At 46.6% G+C, this 15,919-nt stretch overlaps 1 protein-coding gene across 2 annotated transcripts in view; it reads left to right on the top strand.

Moving 5' to 3' along the window:
- LOC137618716 (zinc finger protein OZF-like) overlaps positions 1–15,919 on the top strand; it is a 912,062-nt gene that overhangs the window by 882,282 nt on the left and 13,861 nt on the right. Inside the window, exon 1 of one of the 2 annotated variants that reach the window (XR_011039823.1) lies at positions 3,700–3,860. The exons of the other annotated variant lie outside the window; for it this stretch is intronic. The gene's annotated coding sequence lies outside the window, so the exon portion shown is untranslated. Of the gene's footprint in view, positions 1–3,699; positions 3,861–15,919 lie in introns of those variants that run through there. 2 annotated transcript variants of the gene reach the window in all.

The following is a 15,919-nucleotide window of genomic DNA, read 5'->3' as shown; positions in this document are numbered from 1 at the left end:
CATTAAGGAAGTCGTAAGTGATCAAGATGTGGATATTTGCTTATTAACTGAAACTTGGTTGAGTGAGAATGTGAGTGACAGATCGAAAATAAATGAAATGACACCTAAACCTTATAACTTTTATCATAAACCAAGAGAAGACAAAAGAGTTGGTGGCATTGGAATCTTAATTAAGAAATCATATAAAGTTACAGTAAGGAAACATCTCATAGTTAATTCATTTGAATATATGAATATTAAAATTTTATCTCGAAATGTAAATCTACAAATAGTTATACTCTATAGACCACCGATCAAAAGCAAAAGAATGTTTCGAAATGAATTTAATAACTTACTAGATACATTGAACGACAATCGAAATATAGTTATATGTGGTGATTTCAACCTACATCTTGATAACAGAGTAGACCCATATGTCAATGAATTTAGAGAATTGATTGACAACCACGACCTTGAAAAAAATAGTGTCTGAACCAACAGCTCAGTCTAATCATATACTAGATCTAGTTATAGTAAATAAAAACAACATCATACTAAATAAGGAGATTGAACCTGACTGCTCTATATCCCCAATGCATAAGTTAATGTCTTTTGAAATAGATGTTAGAAAAAATAATGCAATACAGAAGGAAATCACATACAGAATTAAGACTAACTTTGATCCAAAAGAGTTCATTGAACAAAGCCTAGAAGATATAAAAGGGATAACACCAGTCTGCAACTGTCAAGAGAAGCACACCCTCGTAGAGAGACAATCCTGTGTAAACTGCATTACTGATAGAAGTAAAACAATACTTGCAACTAATTACAATAATAGGTGCCCAGAAATAACAAAACCAATCACAATTAAAGAAAAATCGAACTGGTTTGATAATGAATTACACGAAGAGAAAAAAAGAAAAAAGGAGGATAAATGGAAAAGAAATAAAGATGATGAAAACTAGCAACATTACAAAGCAGCTAGAAATCGCTACAATTACCTTATCTTAGTTAAAAAAAAAAAAAAAAGAAGCCTATTATAAAAAAGTGTGCAATGAAAATGACCCACGGAAAGTACATAAGAACCTAAAGAAACTATTATGTCTAAAGACAGAAATAGTATTGCCTGACATAACTAATGATCCTAAATGCCTAGCAAATGATTTTATTGATTATTTTGAAGAAAAAATAAATCAAATCTGCTCCAGTTTTCGCAACATCGGCACAACAGAACGAAGGAATACATCAGCAACAGGTGTAAGTAAGCTAAGGGTGTTCGAAGAATTAAGTTAGAGTGATTATATGAGAATAATAAAGAAAGTAAAAAAAAAAAGCTACTGTGGAAATGACCCATTTCCAATTGACTATGTAAAAGATGTAAAAAATTTCACCAGACTACAAGAGACCTACCGAAACATGGTAAATATAAGTCTAACACAGGCAGTTTTCCCTGATTGTGAGAAAGTTGCATGTTTCAAGCCTGTCTATAAAGGAAAAGGTGATATAGACAATTTAAATTCATATAGGCCAATATCAAATCTGTCATATTATTCGAAAATTATTGAAACTGCTGTACACGAACAAACCTGGAAACATCTGAAAAAATCTAATGCTATACCTGATGATCAATCTGCATACAGAGAAAATTACTTCACAGAAACAAGTGTTAGCGATTAAAAATTACATAAAAGAAATGATATATAAAAAATGGCAAGTGTTGTATTCTTGTGATGCTTAATCTAAGTGCAGCATTTGATACTACAGAACATACATATCTGATGGAAGACCTTAAAGCTGTGGGCATCGTAGAACGAGCATATGACTGGTTTGTGAGTTATCTTGAAAACCGCAAAGTTAAAGTAGTAATATCAAATGTTGAATCTGAGACAAGAAAACTAACCAAAGGGGTGCCTCAAGGCAGTGTACTAGGTCCTCTCCTGTTTGAAATTTACACGATTGAACTGGCAAATATACTTGAAACTCACAGAGTTAAGTTTAAAATATGCGCCGATGATACACAATTCTATTTCCCAATAGCATCAGTTGATGAAGCTAAAAGAAAGATACATGAAATAATGAATGACATCAAGGCTTGGATGTTACCAGAATAGCTCAACCTCAATGAAGATAAAAGGGAATGTATTTTTTTGGAAATGAAAAAGATATAAAAAGAATCGAATGCTTCCAAAGAATTGAAATAGGTCAATCAATCATTTACCTAAAGAAATCTGTCAGGAATCTTGAAGTAATCATTTACGATAGACTGACAATGAATGAACATATAAATAATATGGTAAGAAATTGTAACTATCATATTAGAAACATAGCATTTATTAGTAAATATTTATATGAAAAATCTATGGCCAGTGAGTACAAAATAGAGTCGCTAGAATTAATAAAAGGACTACACAATAGGGATAGAATTACCCCTGCACTAATTAAATTACACTGGCTGCCGGTAAAGGCGAGAATCGAATACAAGCTACTCTTACTAACGTTTAAGATACTGAACCAAAATGAACTAAAATATCTAAATGAATGCCTGAAAAAACCAGAACTAGAAACAAATGTTACCATAAGACACATAAGTGACAAACGTAGACTATCTGAACCAAGAATAAATAGTAAATTTGGTGAAAGGGCTTTTAGCTACTGTGCGCCTAGACATTATGATAAAATATCAACTGAAATGAAGGACCTAAAGGGGGCAATTGAATTTAAGAAGAAACTAAAGACATTACTTTTCAGAAGATCATGTGTTTTGGAAGATGCTACAACCAGAAAATTGTATAAGTTATAATGAAAATGTTTCGTTAGATGATTGATATGAACCCGCCCGAGAAGTAGTTCACTCGACTTCAGTGGAGAGTTGGATTTAAACCAAAAACAAGTAAACAATTAAGTATTGTATATCGTTGGTGTTTGTCTAGGCAATTTTTGATGTTCCTATCCATTTTGTTCATATTATTATGTTTAGTTTTGGGCATTATTATTGGAAATAATAATCTGGCTTTTTATTTGTATATTGCCACCTTTCTCTTCTCGATCGGTGTATTATTTCTTTTGGTTATAGTACAATTGTTATAAATTTTATTTACTGAAGCCAAGGCCATGCATAAATACAAACACCACAGTAAGAATTTAATGTAAATTCTAAATTAATATCCCTCCCTGGATTGCTATTTTGAGCGATACCAATGTTAAATGTGGTTCCTATCAGGAATCCTGTATTATTACCTTTTTACCACTTTCTTTAAATTAAGAACGATCATATTATGATCGTTCTATTGTTTCGACTGGTCAAGAGTTGAAGTCTGGAACCCGTCGCTGGATCAAGAGAGAGTCGGCTCCAACATATACTAGTGAACTAATGAGAATTGATTTGAAAAGTACTTTAACTCTCGAACCGAACTGAAGAGGTTACATGAAGAAATATATACAGGTAAGAAAGTGGTATGATTATCTATAATTAATTGAAATGCATTGCGTTAGGAATATAATCGCAATAGTATCGAATATTTTGGAAAATCCACTCTGTTATCGAAGATGAATAGTTTTCTTTTACCTCGTCTCCCATTATCTTAATTGTTGTTTTGTTATATATTAACTGACATCCCTTTCCACAGCATAGCAGCATATTAAAAATGCAGCACATTCTACTCTTCTTCTAGTAGTGTGCCCACAATCACAGTGTTGTGGAGAGAGCAACGAGGAATTTCAGTGTTGTGGAGAGAACAACGAGGAAATGTAGCGGTGGGTCCCAATGTAGTCACACGAGGTAGTCCAGAATGTACCTGAATTTGCTAAATACAATTCAGTATTACCTTGCCAGGAGTGAATCCAGTTGGGAAGCAAGCACAGAGTTGAGACTTTGTCTTAGGGTAGGGTAAAGTTACGGCAGTGTAATGGGGTCTACCCTCCTCCCCCAGGTAGGGAATGATACAGCTCCTTTGTTAGGTTAGGTGATGTTCTTATTTTTGTTTCCCTTTTTGAAATATCCCCCCCCCCTAACAGTGCCATATTCTTAGTCAGCCGTCATCATGCATATAGTTGGCCGCTATCATACATACACCCTGAAATATTACTCCTGGTCTGTCCCAACGTACTACAAAGGCTCCTGTCTTGCCTAATGTAGGCTATGTCCACCTAACTTGACATACAGCTGATATATACATACGCTGTCCTTTCCTATACAGTACAGTATAGCCGTTCAGTACAGAATACATCCTGGCCAATGCCCTTCCTTCGTAGCAAATGTTATAATTGACGACTCACAAATTGTTGACATAAAAATCTATTTGCCAAATTGTTGTTATTCTTGACAGTTATTTGATAGGTCAGAAATAGGATGAATTAACAACCGGTCTGCAAATCTACATAAGACCCCATTATTATTATTATTATTATTATTATTACAAGCTAAGCTATAACTCTTGTTGGAAAAGCAGGATGCTATAAGCTCAGGGGCTCCAACAGAGAAAAATAGCTCAGTAAGGAAAGGAAATTAGGAAATAATCTACAAGAAAAGAAATGAACAATGAAAATAATATATTAAGAACAGTAGCAACCTTAGAATAGCACTTTTATATATAAATTATGAGAATAGCCCATAGAGGAAAGCAAATACATTACTGTAAATATACAACAAAAGAAGTAATGAACAATTAGAATAACATTTGTTCCGTATTTGGAATACAAACCTACGCTATTTATTAGGGGTATTACTTTCGGCAAAGCTGAAAGGACGAGCCATTAAATTTTAGAGAGGGTTGACCCTTTTACCCCCAGGCTATTTGGAAATTTCCGACCCTTAACCCCCAAGGGGTTATTTTTCCCAGCACATTTTGCAGTATATTTTTTTTGAATTGCTCTAACAGCCTTAATTTTTGTCATAGAGAGGTCAGGTTGGTCTCATTCTCTTGGAAAATGCCCGAATTTTCTTAAAAAATTATCAAAAATATGAAAAAAAATAATTTTTATAGCATTTTTTTTGCAAGGACGTACCGTTACGTCCATGGGGGTAAAGGGATGGCTTTTGTGAAACGTACCAGTACGTCCTTTGGGGGTAAAAGGGTTAACTACCCATTTGTTCCGTAACTGGAATACAAACCATGCTATTTAACAGGGGTATTACTTTTGGCGTAGCTGAAATGACGAGCCATTAAGTTTTACCGAGGGATTACTACCCACACCGCTAGTTAGCTGGGGTAGGGGAGGGTAGCTTGCTACACCCCCAATCACACATCTGTGCATGAGCTCACTTTGCTCTCGGCTCGGATGGTGGTCGGACGTGTCCGCTTTCATCCTCGCCGTCATATTGGCAGCCATTTAATTGCTTTTGTTCTTTTCTTTTACTAGTTCTGTATTTGTGAAGTTGGCCTCTGCAATCATGCGCACCTGCCCTGGGTTTCCCGGCCGCCCTTGTGGAACATTCATGTCGGCAGTCGAGACTGATCCTCACGCCCTTTGTCCTTCTTGTAGGGGCCAATGGTGTGATCGTAACAAGAAGTGTAGGGAGTGGTCTGACCACCAGTGGGAGAGGTTTTCGCGACGGCGGAAGAAGAAGTCCAAACGGGATATTTCTCCTTCGAAGGTTGCTTCGAAAGGAGAAAAACCCAAGGCCTCTTCTTCCGTTGCCCAAACCTCCTCCGAAGCTCCCACTTAGTCGGTCTCTTTCGAGAGACCGAGTGGTAGCGTAGACCGATGTACTGTTAACCAACCTCGGGGCTCGAGAGACGACGTTGCTTTCCCTAGCGAAGCAGCTCCACCTCTCCCCCAGGGGGAGGATATGTCACTAACCTCCCTTTTACAGCTTTGGTCCTCCTTGGGGCTTACGGGTTTGCCCTCCAAGGAGGTTTTGCTTAACTACATCCAATTGGGTACCGCTGTCAAGCATTCGTCGTCACCGTCAGAGGTTGATCCTCTGTCTCTGGTCAACGTTGTGGCGTCAGAGGTATCCAGTGCGGAATCGCCCATCACCTCTTCCACTCCAAACTCTACGGTAGCTGACGGCTTAGTTTCTTCCATTCCTGTTCAACCTACGAGGGAGAAAATAAGTCCATCGTCAGTCTCTCCTGCTAGTGTTTCTTCCCCTATCGGGGGAGTTCACTTACAGAGACTCCTCTTCGGAGGACTGCAGAAGGTCAGGTTGCTGATCCAACAGCCTCCAAAGGGCGCATTCGTCAGAAGGCTCGCCTTCCTCTTCGCCATAGAGGCCTTCCTTCACCTGCGGCGAGGAGACGCCTCTTTGGTTCAACATCTTCGATGCAGTCCCCCGCAGAGGAGCCTCTAGACCAATCATCCATCACTGCTCCTGCATTGGTCCTGGACCTTTCTGCAGATAGTTCGCGATCTCCTTCGGTGGAAGGTCGTCCTTTTAAAGGACACGCCGACCTTCCACCCGACAGACCTGCCGTCGCCGTTTATACATGGGCCTAACAAGGCTCCACTCAAGCACGCTGTTGCGCACCAACAACATACGCACTACGCGTCCACGAGACCTGACGAGCGCTCTTTAGTAGCTCGTCAGACCCCCATCACTATGCGCGGATATTCACCATAACCCTAACACAGGGCATCAGGAACGTACGTGCCAATACGCGCATACGCTCCAACAGGAACATAGCTCGATCACGCGCTATGCGTGTCCTCATGCGCATATGCGTCCACGTTCTCCTGCGCGCCAGGTCTTGTCTGTGCGTCCTGCGTAAACTGCACATACGCGCCAACAGTCTCCTACGCGCCCGCGCTCATCTGCGCGCCAACACTCACCTGCGCGCCATCAACCTCCTGCGCGCCAACATTCTCCTGCTGGCGTGCATACGCACCCAACATATAACTCTCCTGCGCGCCATGCTGCGCATCATCCTACGCCCCAGGTAAAACTTGCGCGCCAACTCTCAGCAGATAGCAGGACTTCCGGGAAGTCAGCAATGCTGCCTTCTCTCATGCGCCAACCAGTACCAACGCACCAGCACTCACCTGCGCGCCAGCCTTCTCCCGCGTGTCGAATACACGCGAGCGCCCTGCACACACACTCGCCCATCCTCTCTAAGGGATGCGCGCCAACATTCTTCCGTGCGCCCCCACATAATTCAACTGCGCGCCTGCGCTGTAGGGAACTTTCTCCTGCGCGCGCGCTCCGTACGGCCGGCACAGACGCGCGCGAACACTCTCCCGCGCGCCCTATGGCCGGCACAGATGCGCGCGAACACTCGCCCGCGCACTCAACATGATAATCCTGCGCCCCACCAGTCTCCCGCGCGCGAGGCCCGGTATTCTCCTTCGCGCGAGCACCATTATTCTCCCTCGTGCAAGCGTCAATATCCTCCTACACGCGAGACTACTGAACGACGTACAGTGAACCCTCGCTACTTCGCGGTTCGACCATCGCGGATTCACCACTTCGCAGGTTTTTTTCATAACCCATATATATATATATATATACATATCGCGGATTTTCCGGAAATTTCGAAAATACCGCGATATCTGAAGACCCCAAATATGATATTTCGTTACCTGTAATTCCATTAATACTGTAATTAGTAATATCTGCTCTTACTGATTGTTCATTGCATTACATATGACATATAATTCAGCACAGAAAGAAATAAAACACGAAAAGAGAATGTGATCATACGATAATTCAGTACTGTATACAGTACGTAGTAAAATTAAATCGAACATGAAACGCAAATCAGATGCAGTCATACCATATTAAAATGGTGTAAGGCTGCTGTTGGCTACTACTGTACTACAAATGTAATGGATGTGCTTCTTTTCCATGAATCTTTTGTATGTATACGTACGTAGTACTGCATCCAATAATATTCTTTGTTGCAAAAATCACATTTCGAATAAGCGTAGGAGAGAGAGAGAGAGAGAGAGAGAGAGAGAGAGAGAGAGAGAGAGAGAGAGAGAGAGAGAGAGAGAGAGAGAGACATCCTACAACAAAAGCACAAAATAGCGTACGTAAAGCTATTATTATTATTGTTATTATTATTATTGTTGTTGTTGTTATTAAAATTATTATTATTATTATTATTATTATTATCATTATTATTATTATTATTATTATTATTATTACAGTATCATTATTTATTATTATTATTATTATTATTATTACTGTACAGTATACTGTACGCAGGGTATCTTGTACTTTGAATTGGTAACCTACGTAGCATATGAGACGGGTTGTGATTGGTTCAAGCGCTGATAGATGACGAATCAGAACTCAAGTTTTGTTACTTAGCCTGTGATTGGTGTTTTGCCCGCATCTCCAACTTCCAGCATCTTTTCGCGAACACTTTCTCTCCCGCCGTATCGCTGTGTAGACGTTGTTAAGTTATTGTGAACTTTAATCTGTGCTGTGCGTGACTGTTTTAAGTTGAACTTTTTGTTGAACTTTCTGTTAAACCCTACTGTACAATGCCTCCCAAGCGTTCTGCTTCTACTAAGGCTGGTAGTGAGCCTAAACACCACCGAAAGATTATGACGATTGCTGAGAAGGTGACGCTTCTTGATATGTTAAAAGACAGTAGAAGTTACGCGGCCGCAGACCTCGAAGACCTGACGAAAACGGCCAGTGAAGAAGACAGTGAAACACAGGAAGAGATCCAAGAAAATGTCGAAGAAACGGGCTTAACATTAGAACGGCTTGCCAAGCTCTGCAAGCTTGCGAAGGAGGTGAAAGAAATGTCGCAAGAGTGGGACGAGGATATGGTTCGTTCTATACAATTCTGCAACAAGATCTATGAACACATGACTCCCTACAGGATGCTCTTGAAAAAAAAGAAGCAGCGGCAGCAACTTCCGATCACAATGCCCTCGGAAGAAATTGAAGAAGTGTCTCAGGAAGAAGTTGAAGAGGTGTTCCAGGAAAAGACACCTCTGTCTGAAGAGACGTAAAATACTGTACTATCATTGGCTGCACAGTAGAAGACATCATCAGCTTCATCATCATCATTTCTACTGTGCAGCAAATTCATCGCCATCATCATTTAAGTTTTTCTTGAACTTCTTTCGTGGTGAGTACAGTAACAATCTTTATTTTTTACTTTAATATTCTAACATTTTAATATTTGTGCCTGTTTTAGTTTAATACTGTATGCATTAAGTTAAAGGGAAGGTTTTAAAAGTCTGAAGAGTATACATGTTGTAACCTATCATATTTTGTTTAAAATTTACATTTACGTACGTAAAACAATCTCTCTCTCTCTCTCTCTCTCTCTCTCTCTCTCTCTCTCTCTCTCTCTCTCTCTCTCTCTCTCTCTCTCTCTCTCGTAAATTGTTTTCCTGCTTTGCTACGTACAGTATGTACTGTATGATTTTATATAGATACGGTAAATAATACAGTATTTGTAATAACATATTTTCTAAAAGCTTTTACTGTAAATATCATTATTTATCACTTTCATCATGCACGTTAAATGCCTTCTTTGTTTACTGAGCGTGGTTGTTTACTGAGCGTACTTTATGACGCCGTCGTTTCAGGCGGCGTCATAAAGAAAAACATTTCATTTGGACGTCCTAAGAAAAATTAAGTAAAACATTGGTAATAACAAAATCAACATACTGTACTGAATAATCAATATAATCGATGCAAAAACTAACCTATACACAGATGTGTACAGTAAATGCTTTTGTTTCTTCATTATGATCAGAGATAAACGTAAACAAAACATTGGTTTCGTTTTGGCGTGTTTAGGAAACGCATGATATAAAATCGCCTTTAATATTTGTGCCTGTTTTAGTTTAGGGTACTGTAGTACATGCATTAAGTGTTCTGTACATTAAAGGGTAGTTTGTTAACAGTACTACGTACAAGGGAAGGTTTTAAAAGTCTGAATATACATGTTAAATAAATAGGTAAATATGGTGTCAATACTTCGCGGATTTTCACCTATCGCGGTCGGGTCTGGAACCTATCTACCGTGATAAACGAGGGTTCACTGTACGACAGGGTCGCCATCGCCTCATTCCCCTCCCCTCAAGCGCATACCACCGCGCATTGTGGGAGAAGGGAAACTTCCAAAGGGGTCCAGGATCCCAAAGCTACCACACGCAAACCCACCAATGATAGCGACTCCTCCCAGGGATCCTTCAATCCCTTTCCCTTCAAAGGGTATGTCTGGCAGCGCGTCTGTCAGCCAACAGCCCTGGTTCGGTGCCCTGATCAGTGCTGTAACTCAGGCCTTCAAGCCTGTCTTCTCTGAATTGGGACCCAGAACCATGGCTTCTTCTTCCCCTTTGAAGAGAAAAAGAGGAGTTCCAGATGCGGTCACTTCCCCAAGGGCGAAACTGACTCCACGCAGACCTTCGAGGTAGGTTCCTTCTATTCCTCAGACTGCCTCTCCTTCCCTTTGGAACGAAGATTTCCCATCCCCAAGGGAATCACGCGAGGAGAGACTTTCCCCCATCGCACCAATGGAGGAAACTTCTCTTCGTGCCGAGGGTCTACTCAGTCGGAGATTGGAAGGAACATGCCAATCTCGTCAATGTTGGAGTCTTATATCCTTCCCAGGAAGGAATCTAAAGACTCCAAAACATTGCTTAAGTCCTCTACTAGGACTAGGATGGAGCCAACTAGCCCCTCAGGGAATGTCCGTGATTCTCCCCAAGAAGAGCCTTCGGGGATAGAAGGAGACTTCCCTGCAAGTCCTACAGCAGGAGGAGACCAGCAAGAGTCAGAACATGCATTTTGACAAGTTCTGACTCTAATGAGGGCTCTCGACGGGTTTTCCGACCCAGAGATCCTTCCTCGAGAGGGCAAAGACATGGTCTTAGACCGTGTCTTTGGTACTCAAGACAGAAATCTCCTACTTGCCAGTGCCATCTATCCAGCGCTCCAGCGTTTTCTTGGGTGCCGGCACTCTCCTGCACACCAGCGCTCTCCAGTACACAAGAGCTTGCCAGCGCCCTCCAGCGCACTAGCGCTCTTTGTTGCACCAGCACTCTCCAGCTCGCCAACGACCTCCGCAGCACCTCAGGGTTTGTCACTTCGCCAGCGCGGTACCACTCACCAGCACGTCAGCGCTCACCAGCATGTCAGCACTCTCCAGCCCTTCAGGGCTCTGCAGCGCATCAGTGTTCTCCAGCGCGCCCATGATTTCCAGCGCATCAGCGTTTTCCAACACGAACGCACTTACAAGCACATCAGCGCTTTCCAGCTCTCCTGCGAACCAGCGCTGTCCAGCTTGCCAGTACTCTCCTGCGCGCAAGTGCTTTCGATCTCGCCAGTGCAATCCACCTCGCCAGTACTCTCCTGCAACGCTAGAGCTCTCCGGCTCGGAAAATACTCTCCTTCGCGCCAGCACTCCCTAGCTGGCCAGAGCTCAACGGTGGGCCAGTGCTCTCCAGCTCTCAAACGTGCTAATGCTCTCCAGTGTGCCAGCGCTCCTCAGCGTGTCCCTGCTCTCCAGCACCTCAGCGTTTGACAGGTCGCTGGCGCTTCAGCGTTCTCTCTCACTATCGCTGTCCAACTTGCCAGTGCTCTCTAGCTCCTCAGCACTCTCCAGCATGTCAGTGCTCCTCAGCGCTTCTACGCTCTCCAGCGCATTAGCGTTTGCCAGCACGCCAGCGCTCCCCAGCATGACAGCGCTCCCCAGCACGACAGCAATCACCAGAACGTCATCGCTCTCTAGCTCTCCAGCGATTTCCTGCGGGACAGCTCTGTCCAGCGCACCAGCTATGTCCAGCGTGCCAGCACTTTTCTGCGTGCCAGTAGTCTCCAGCTCGTCAGCGCTCTCCTGCCCACTAGCCCTCTCCAGCTAGCCATCGCTCTGCAACATGCCAGTGGTCCCCAGCGCTCCAGCACTTTCCTGCACGTCAGCGCTCTCTAGCGCGTCAGTGCTTTCCAGCGCATCAGCGTTTACCAGCTCGCCAGGTCATCATCGCTCTCCTGTGCGCCAGCGCTCTCCTTCATGCCAGCATTCTCCTGCGCGCCAGCTTTCTCCGTTTCGGTAGCAATCTCCTGCCCATCAGCGTCTCCAGCTTGACGCACAGTGCTCTCCAGCGTGTCCACGCTCTCCAGCACATCAGTGTTAGCCAGTTCTCCAGTGCTCGCCAGCACCACAGCACTTACCAGCATGCCAGTGCCATCTATCCAGCGCTCCACCGTTCTCTTGCGTACCGGCACTCTCCTGTGCGCCAGCTCTCTCTAGTACACAAGAGCTTGCCAGCGCCCTCCAGCGCACTAGCGCTCTTTATTGCGCCAGCACTCTCCAGCTCACCAGCGACCTCCTTCATGCCAGTGTTCTCCTGCGTGCCAGCATTCTACAGTGCACTAGCCCTCTCCTTTACGCTAGTGCTCTCCACCGCATCAGCATATGCCAGCGCTCGCCAGGGTGCCAGTACTCGCTTACGCGCCAGCACTCTATTGCGCACCATCCCTATCCCACTCGGCAGTGCTGTCCTGCCTGCCAGCGCTCTCCTTCCCACCAGTGCTCTCTTGCACGGCAGCACTTTCCAGCTCTCCTCAGCACCAGCGTCTCCAGGTAGCCAGCACTCTCCAGGGTGTCAGTGCTCCACAGCGCGTAAGCGTATCCCAGCACGCCAGCACAAACGCACTCACAAGAACATCAGCGCTTTTCAGCTCGCCAGTGCTCTTTTGTGCGCCAGCGCTCTCCTGCAAAGCAGTGCCGTCCAGATCACTAGTACAGTACTCTCCTGCAACGCTAGCGCTCTCCAACTCGCCAGTACTCTCCTTCACGCCAGCATTCGCGCCAGCTGGCCAGTGCTCTCCAGCTCTCAAGCGTGCTAATACTCTCCAGTGTGCCAGCACTCTCCAGTGCGTCATCGCTCCCAAGCGCGTCCACACTCTCCAGCACCGCAGCGTTTGCCAGCTCGCTGGCACGTCAGCGTTCTCTAAATCACTAATGCTCTCCAACTTGCCAGTGCTCTCCAGCTTCCCAGCACTCTCCAGCATGTCAGCGCTCCTCAGCGCTTCCACGCTCTACAGTGCATCAGCGTTTGCCAGCACAACAGCGCTCTCCAGTATGACAGCAATCACCAGAACGTCAGCGCTCTCTAGCTCGCCAGCGAATTCCTGCGGGCCAGCTCTGCCCAGCGCACTAGCACTTTTCTGCGTGCCAGCGGTCTCCTACCCTCTAGTTCTCTCCAGCTCGCCAGCGCTCTGCAACGTGCTAGTGGTCTCCAGCGCTCCAGCACTTTCTTGCGTGTCAGTGCTTTCCAGCGCATCAGCGTTTACCAGCTCGCCAGGACGTCATCGCTCTCCAGTTCCCCAGCGCTCTTCTGCAAGCCAACGCTCAATAGCTCGCCAGGGGTCTTCTGCTCGCCAGCACTCTCCAGCGCTTCAGCGCTCTCCGTCTCAGCAGGGCTCTGCTGTGCGCCAGTGCTCTCCAGCTCACCAGCACTCTCGTGCGCGCTAATGCCTTCCGGTTTGGTTGTGCTCTCTTGCACACTAGCCTTTTCCAGCGCGTCAGCACTCTCTAGGGCGTCAGTGCTTCCATGCTGGCCAGCGCATCAGCGTTTGCCAGCTCTCCCCGTCTCTCCAGCACTCTCCTGAGCCCCAGAACCCAGTGGATCAGCAGTGCTCTCCAACCCGTTAGCGTTACCCAGCGCGTCCACGCCCTCCAGTACATCATTGTTATCCAGCTCTCCAACGCATTAGTGCTCTCCAGCGTGTCAGGGGTCCGCAGCACGTACATGCACTCCAGCACATCAGTGTTAGCCAGCTCTCCAGTGCTCGCCAGCACCACAGCACTCACCAGCACGTCAGGGCCCTCCAGCTCGCCTGTGTTCTCCTGTGCGCCAGTGCCATCTATCCAGCGCTCGCCACTGCATCAGCGTTTGCCAGCATTCCAGCGCTCGCCAGCACATCAGCGTTATCCTGTTTGCTAGTGCTCTCCTGCGCGCCAGCGCTTTCCAGCTTGCTAACGCTCTCCTGTGCGCAAGCACTTTCCAGCGAGTCCACGTTACCCAGCGCATGAGCTGTTGCCAGAACACAAGTGCTCGTCAGCACAACAGCACTCGCTAGCATGTTAGCGCAATCTAGCTCACCAGCGCTCTCCAGCTCACCAGGGATCTCCAGGTTTCCAGCGCTCTCGTACACGCCAGCACTATCCAGCTTGCCAGCACTCCAGCTCGGCAGTGCTCTCCTGCGCATGAGGGCTCTCCAGCTTGCCATTAATCTCCAATGTGTCAACACTCCCCAGCGTGTCCACACTCAATAGCTTATATGCGTTTGTTAGCTCGACATCACTCACTGTCATGTCAGCGCTCTCCATTTTGCCAGCGCTCTCCAGCTCGCTAGTGCACTCATGCACGTCGGTGCTCGCCAGCACTCTCTTGTGCGCCGGCGCTCTCCGTCTCGGGAGTGCTAACCTGCGTGCCAGCCCTCTCCTGCGCTCCAGCACTCTTTATTATGCCAGCGCTTTCCAGCGCATCAGCATATGCCAGCCTGCCAGCGCTCGCCAGGACGACAGCACTGTATTGCGTGCCTGCGCTCCCCTGTGTGCCAGCATTTTCCAACTCGTCAGCAATCTCTTGCTTGTCACCGCTATACAGCTCGCTAGCACTTTCTTGTGCCCCCAGCTCTCTACCGCTCGGCAGCGCTCACCTTCGCGCTAGCGCTTTTCTGTGCGCCAACGCTCTTCAGCGTGTCTAGCCCTCTCCTGTGCGCCAGTGCTCTCCAGCGCATCAGCATATGCCAGCGCTCGCTAGGGTGACAGCACTCTCTTGTGCGGCAGCGCTCTCCCGCTCAGCAGTGCTCTCCTTCGCACCAGCGCTCTCCTTCGCACCATTTCACCAGTGCTCCCCTGTGCGCCAGAGCTCTCCAGCTCGGCAGCGCTCTCGTGGGCCAGAACCCTTTGGATCGGCAGTGCTCTCCAACGCATTAGCGCTCTCCAGCGCATTCACGCCCTCCAGCATATCAGTGTTAGCCAGCTCTCTAGTGCTCACCAGTACCGCAGCACTTACCAGTATGTCGGCGCTCTCCAGCGCTCTTTAGCTCTCTCCGGCTCTGCAGCACTCTCCTGTGCGTCAGTGCTCTCTAACTCGTCAATACTCTCCTGAGCGCCTCCTTTCTCCAGCTCGGCAGCACTCTCCTGCTCACTTGCTAGCTTCGATCTAGTACTCTTTTTCTCGCGAGTGCTCTCCAGTGCGCCAGTACTCTCTTGCGCACCAGCCCTCTCCAGTGTGCCAGCACGTCAGCTCTCTCCAGCACGATAGCACTCATCAGCACGTCAGCGCTCTGTTGTTTGCTAGTTGTTTCCTGTGCGGCAACGATCTCCAGCTTGCCTGCGCTCTCCTGCTTCCCAGCACTCTCCAGCTTGCCATCACTCTTCTGCGCGCCAGCACTCCGCAGCCCGTCCACACACTGCAGCGCATCAGCGATTGTCACGTCAGCACTCATCAGCATGTCAGCGCTCTCCAGCGCATCAGCGTTTGCCAGCACGACTCTACTCATCAGCGCATGAGCGCTTTCCAGCTTGTCTTTGCTTTCCAGTTCGCCAGCGCTCTTGATCTCGCCATCGTGCCAGTGCTATCTAGCTCGCCAGTACTCTCCTGCGCGCCAGCACTCGCCAGCTGGCCAGAGCTCTCCAGCGCGCCAGCTCTCTCCAGCCCTCCAGCGTGTCAGCACTCTCCAGTGTGTAATCGCTCTCCATCGCCTCAGCATTTGCTAGCTCGCCAGCACGTCAGCGTTCTGTAGCTCACTAGTGGTCTCCAGTTTGCTAGTGCTCTTCAGCATAGGCCACGCTCTCCAGCGCATCAACGTTTATCAGCTCGCCAGCTCTCATCAGAACGTCAGCACTCTCCAGCTCGCTAGTGCTCGCCAGTGCACCAGCTTTCTCCAGCACGTCAGCACTCTTTTGCATGCCAGCACTCTCCAGCTTGCCAGCGCTCTCCTGCGTGCCAGCTCCCTTCAGCTCCCTAGTGCTGTCTAACGTGCCAGTGGTCTCCAGCGCGTCAGTGGTCTCCA

The sequence above is a fragment of the Palaemon carinicauda genome, chromosome 25 (assembly GCF_036898095.1).
Source record: "Palaemon carinicauda isolate YSFRI2023 chromosome 25, ASM3689809v2, whole genome shotgun sequence".
Taxonomy (NCBI): Eukaryota; Metazoa; Arthropoda; class Malacostraca; order Decapoda; family Palaemonidae; genus Palaemon; species Palaemon carinicauda.
This window is presented reverse-complemented; position numbering and strand designations above follow the sequence as displayed.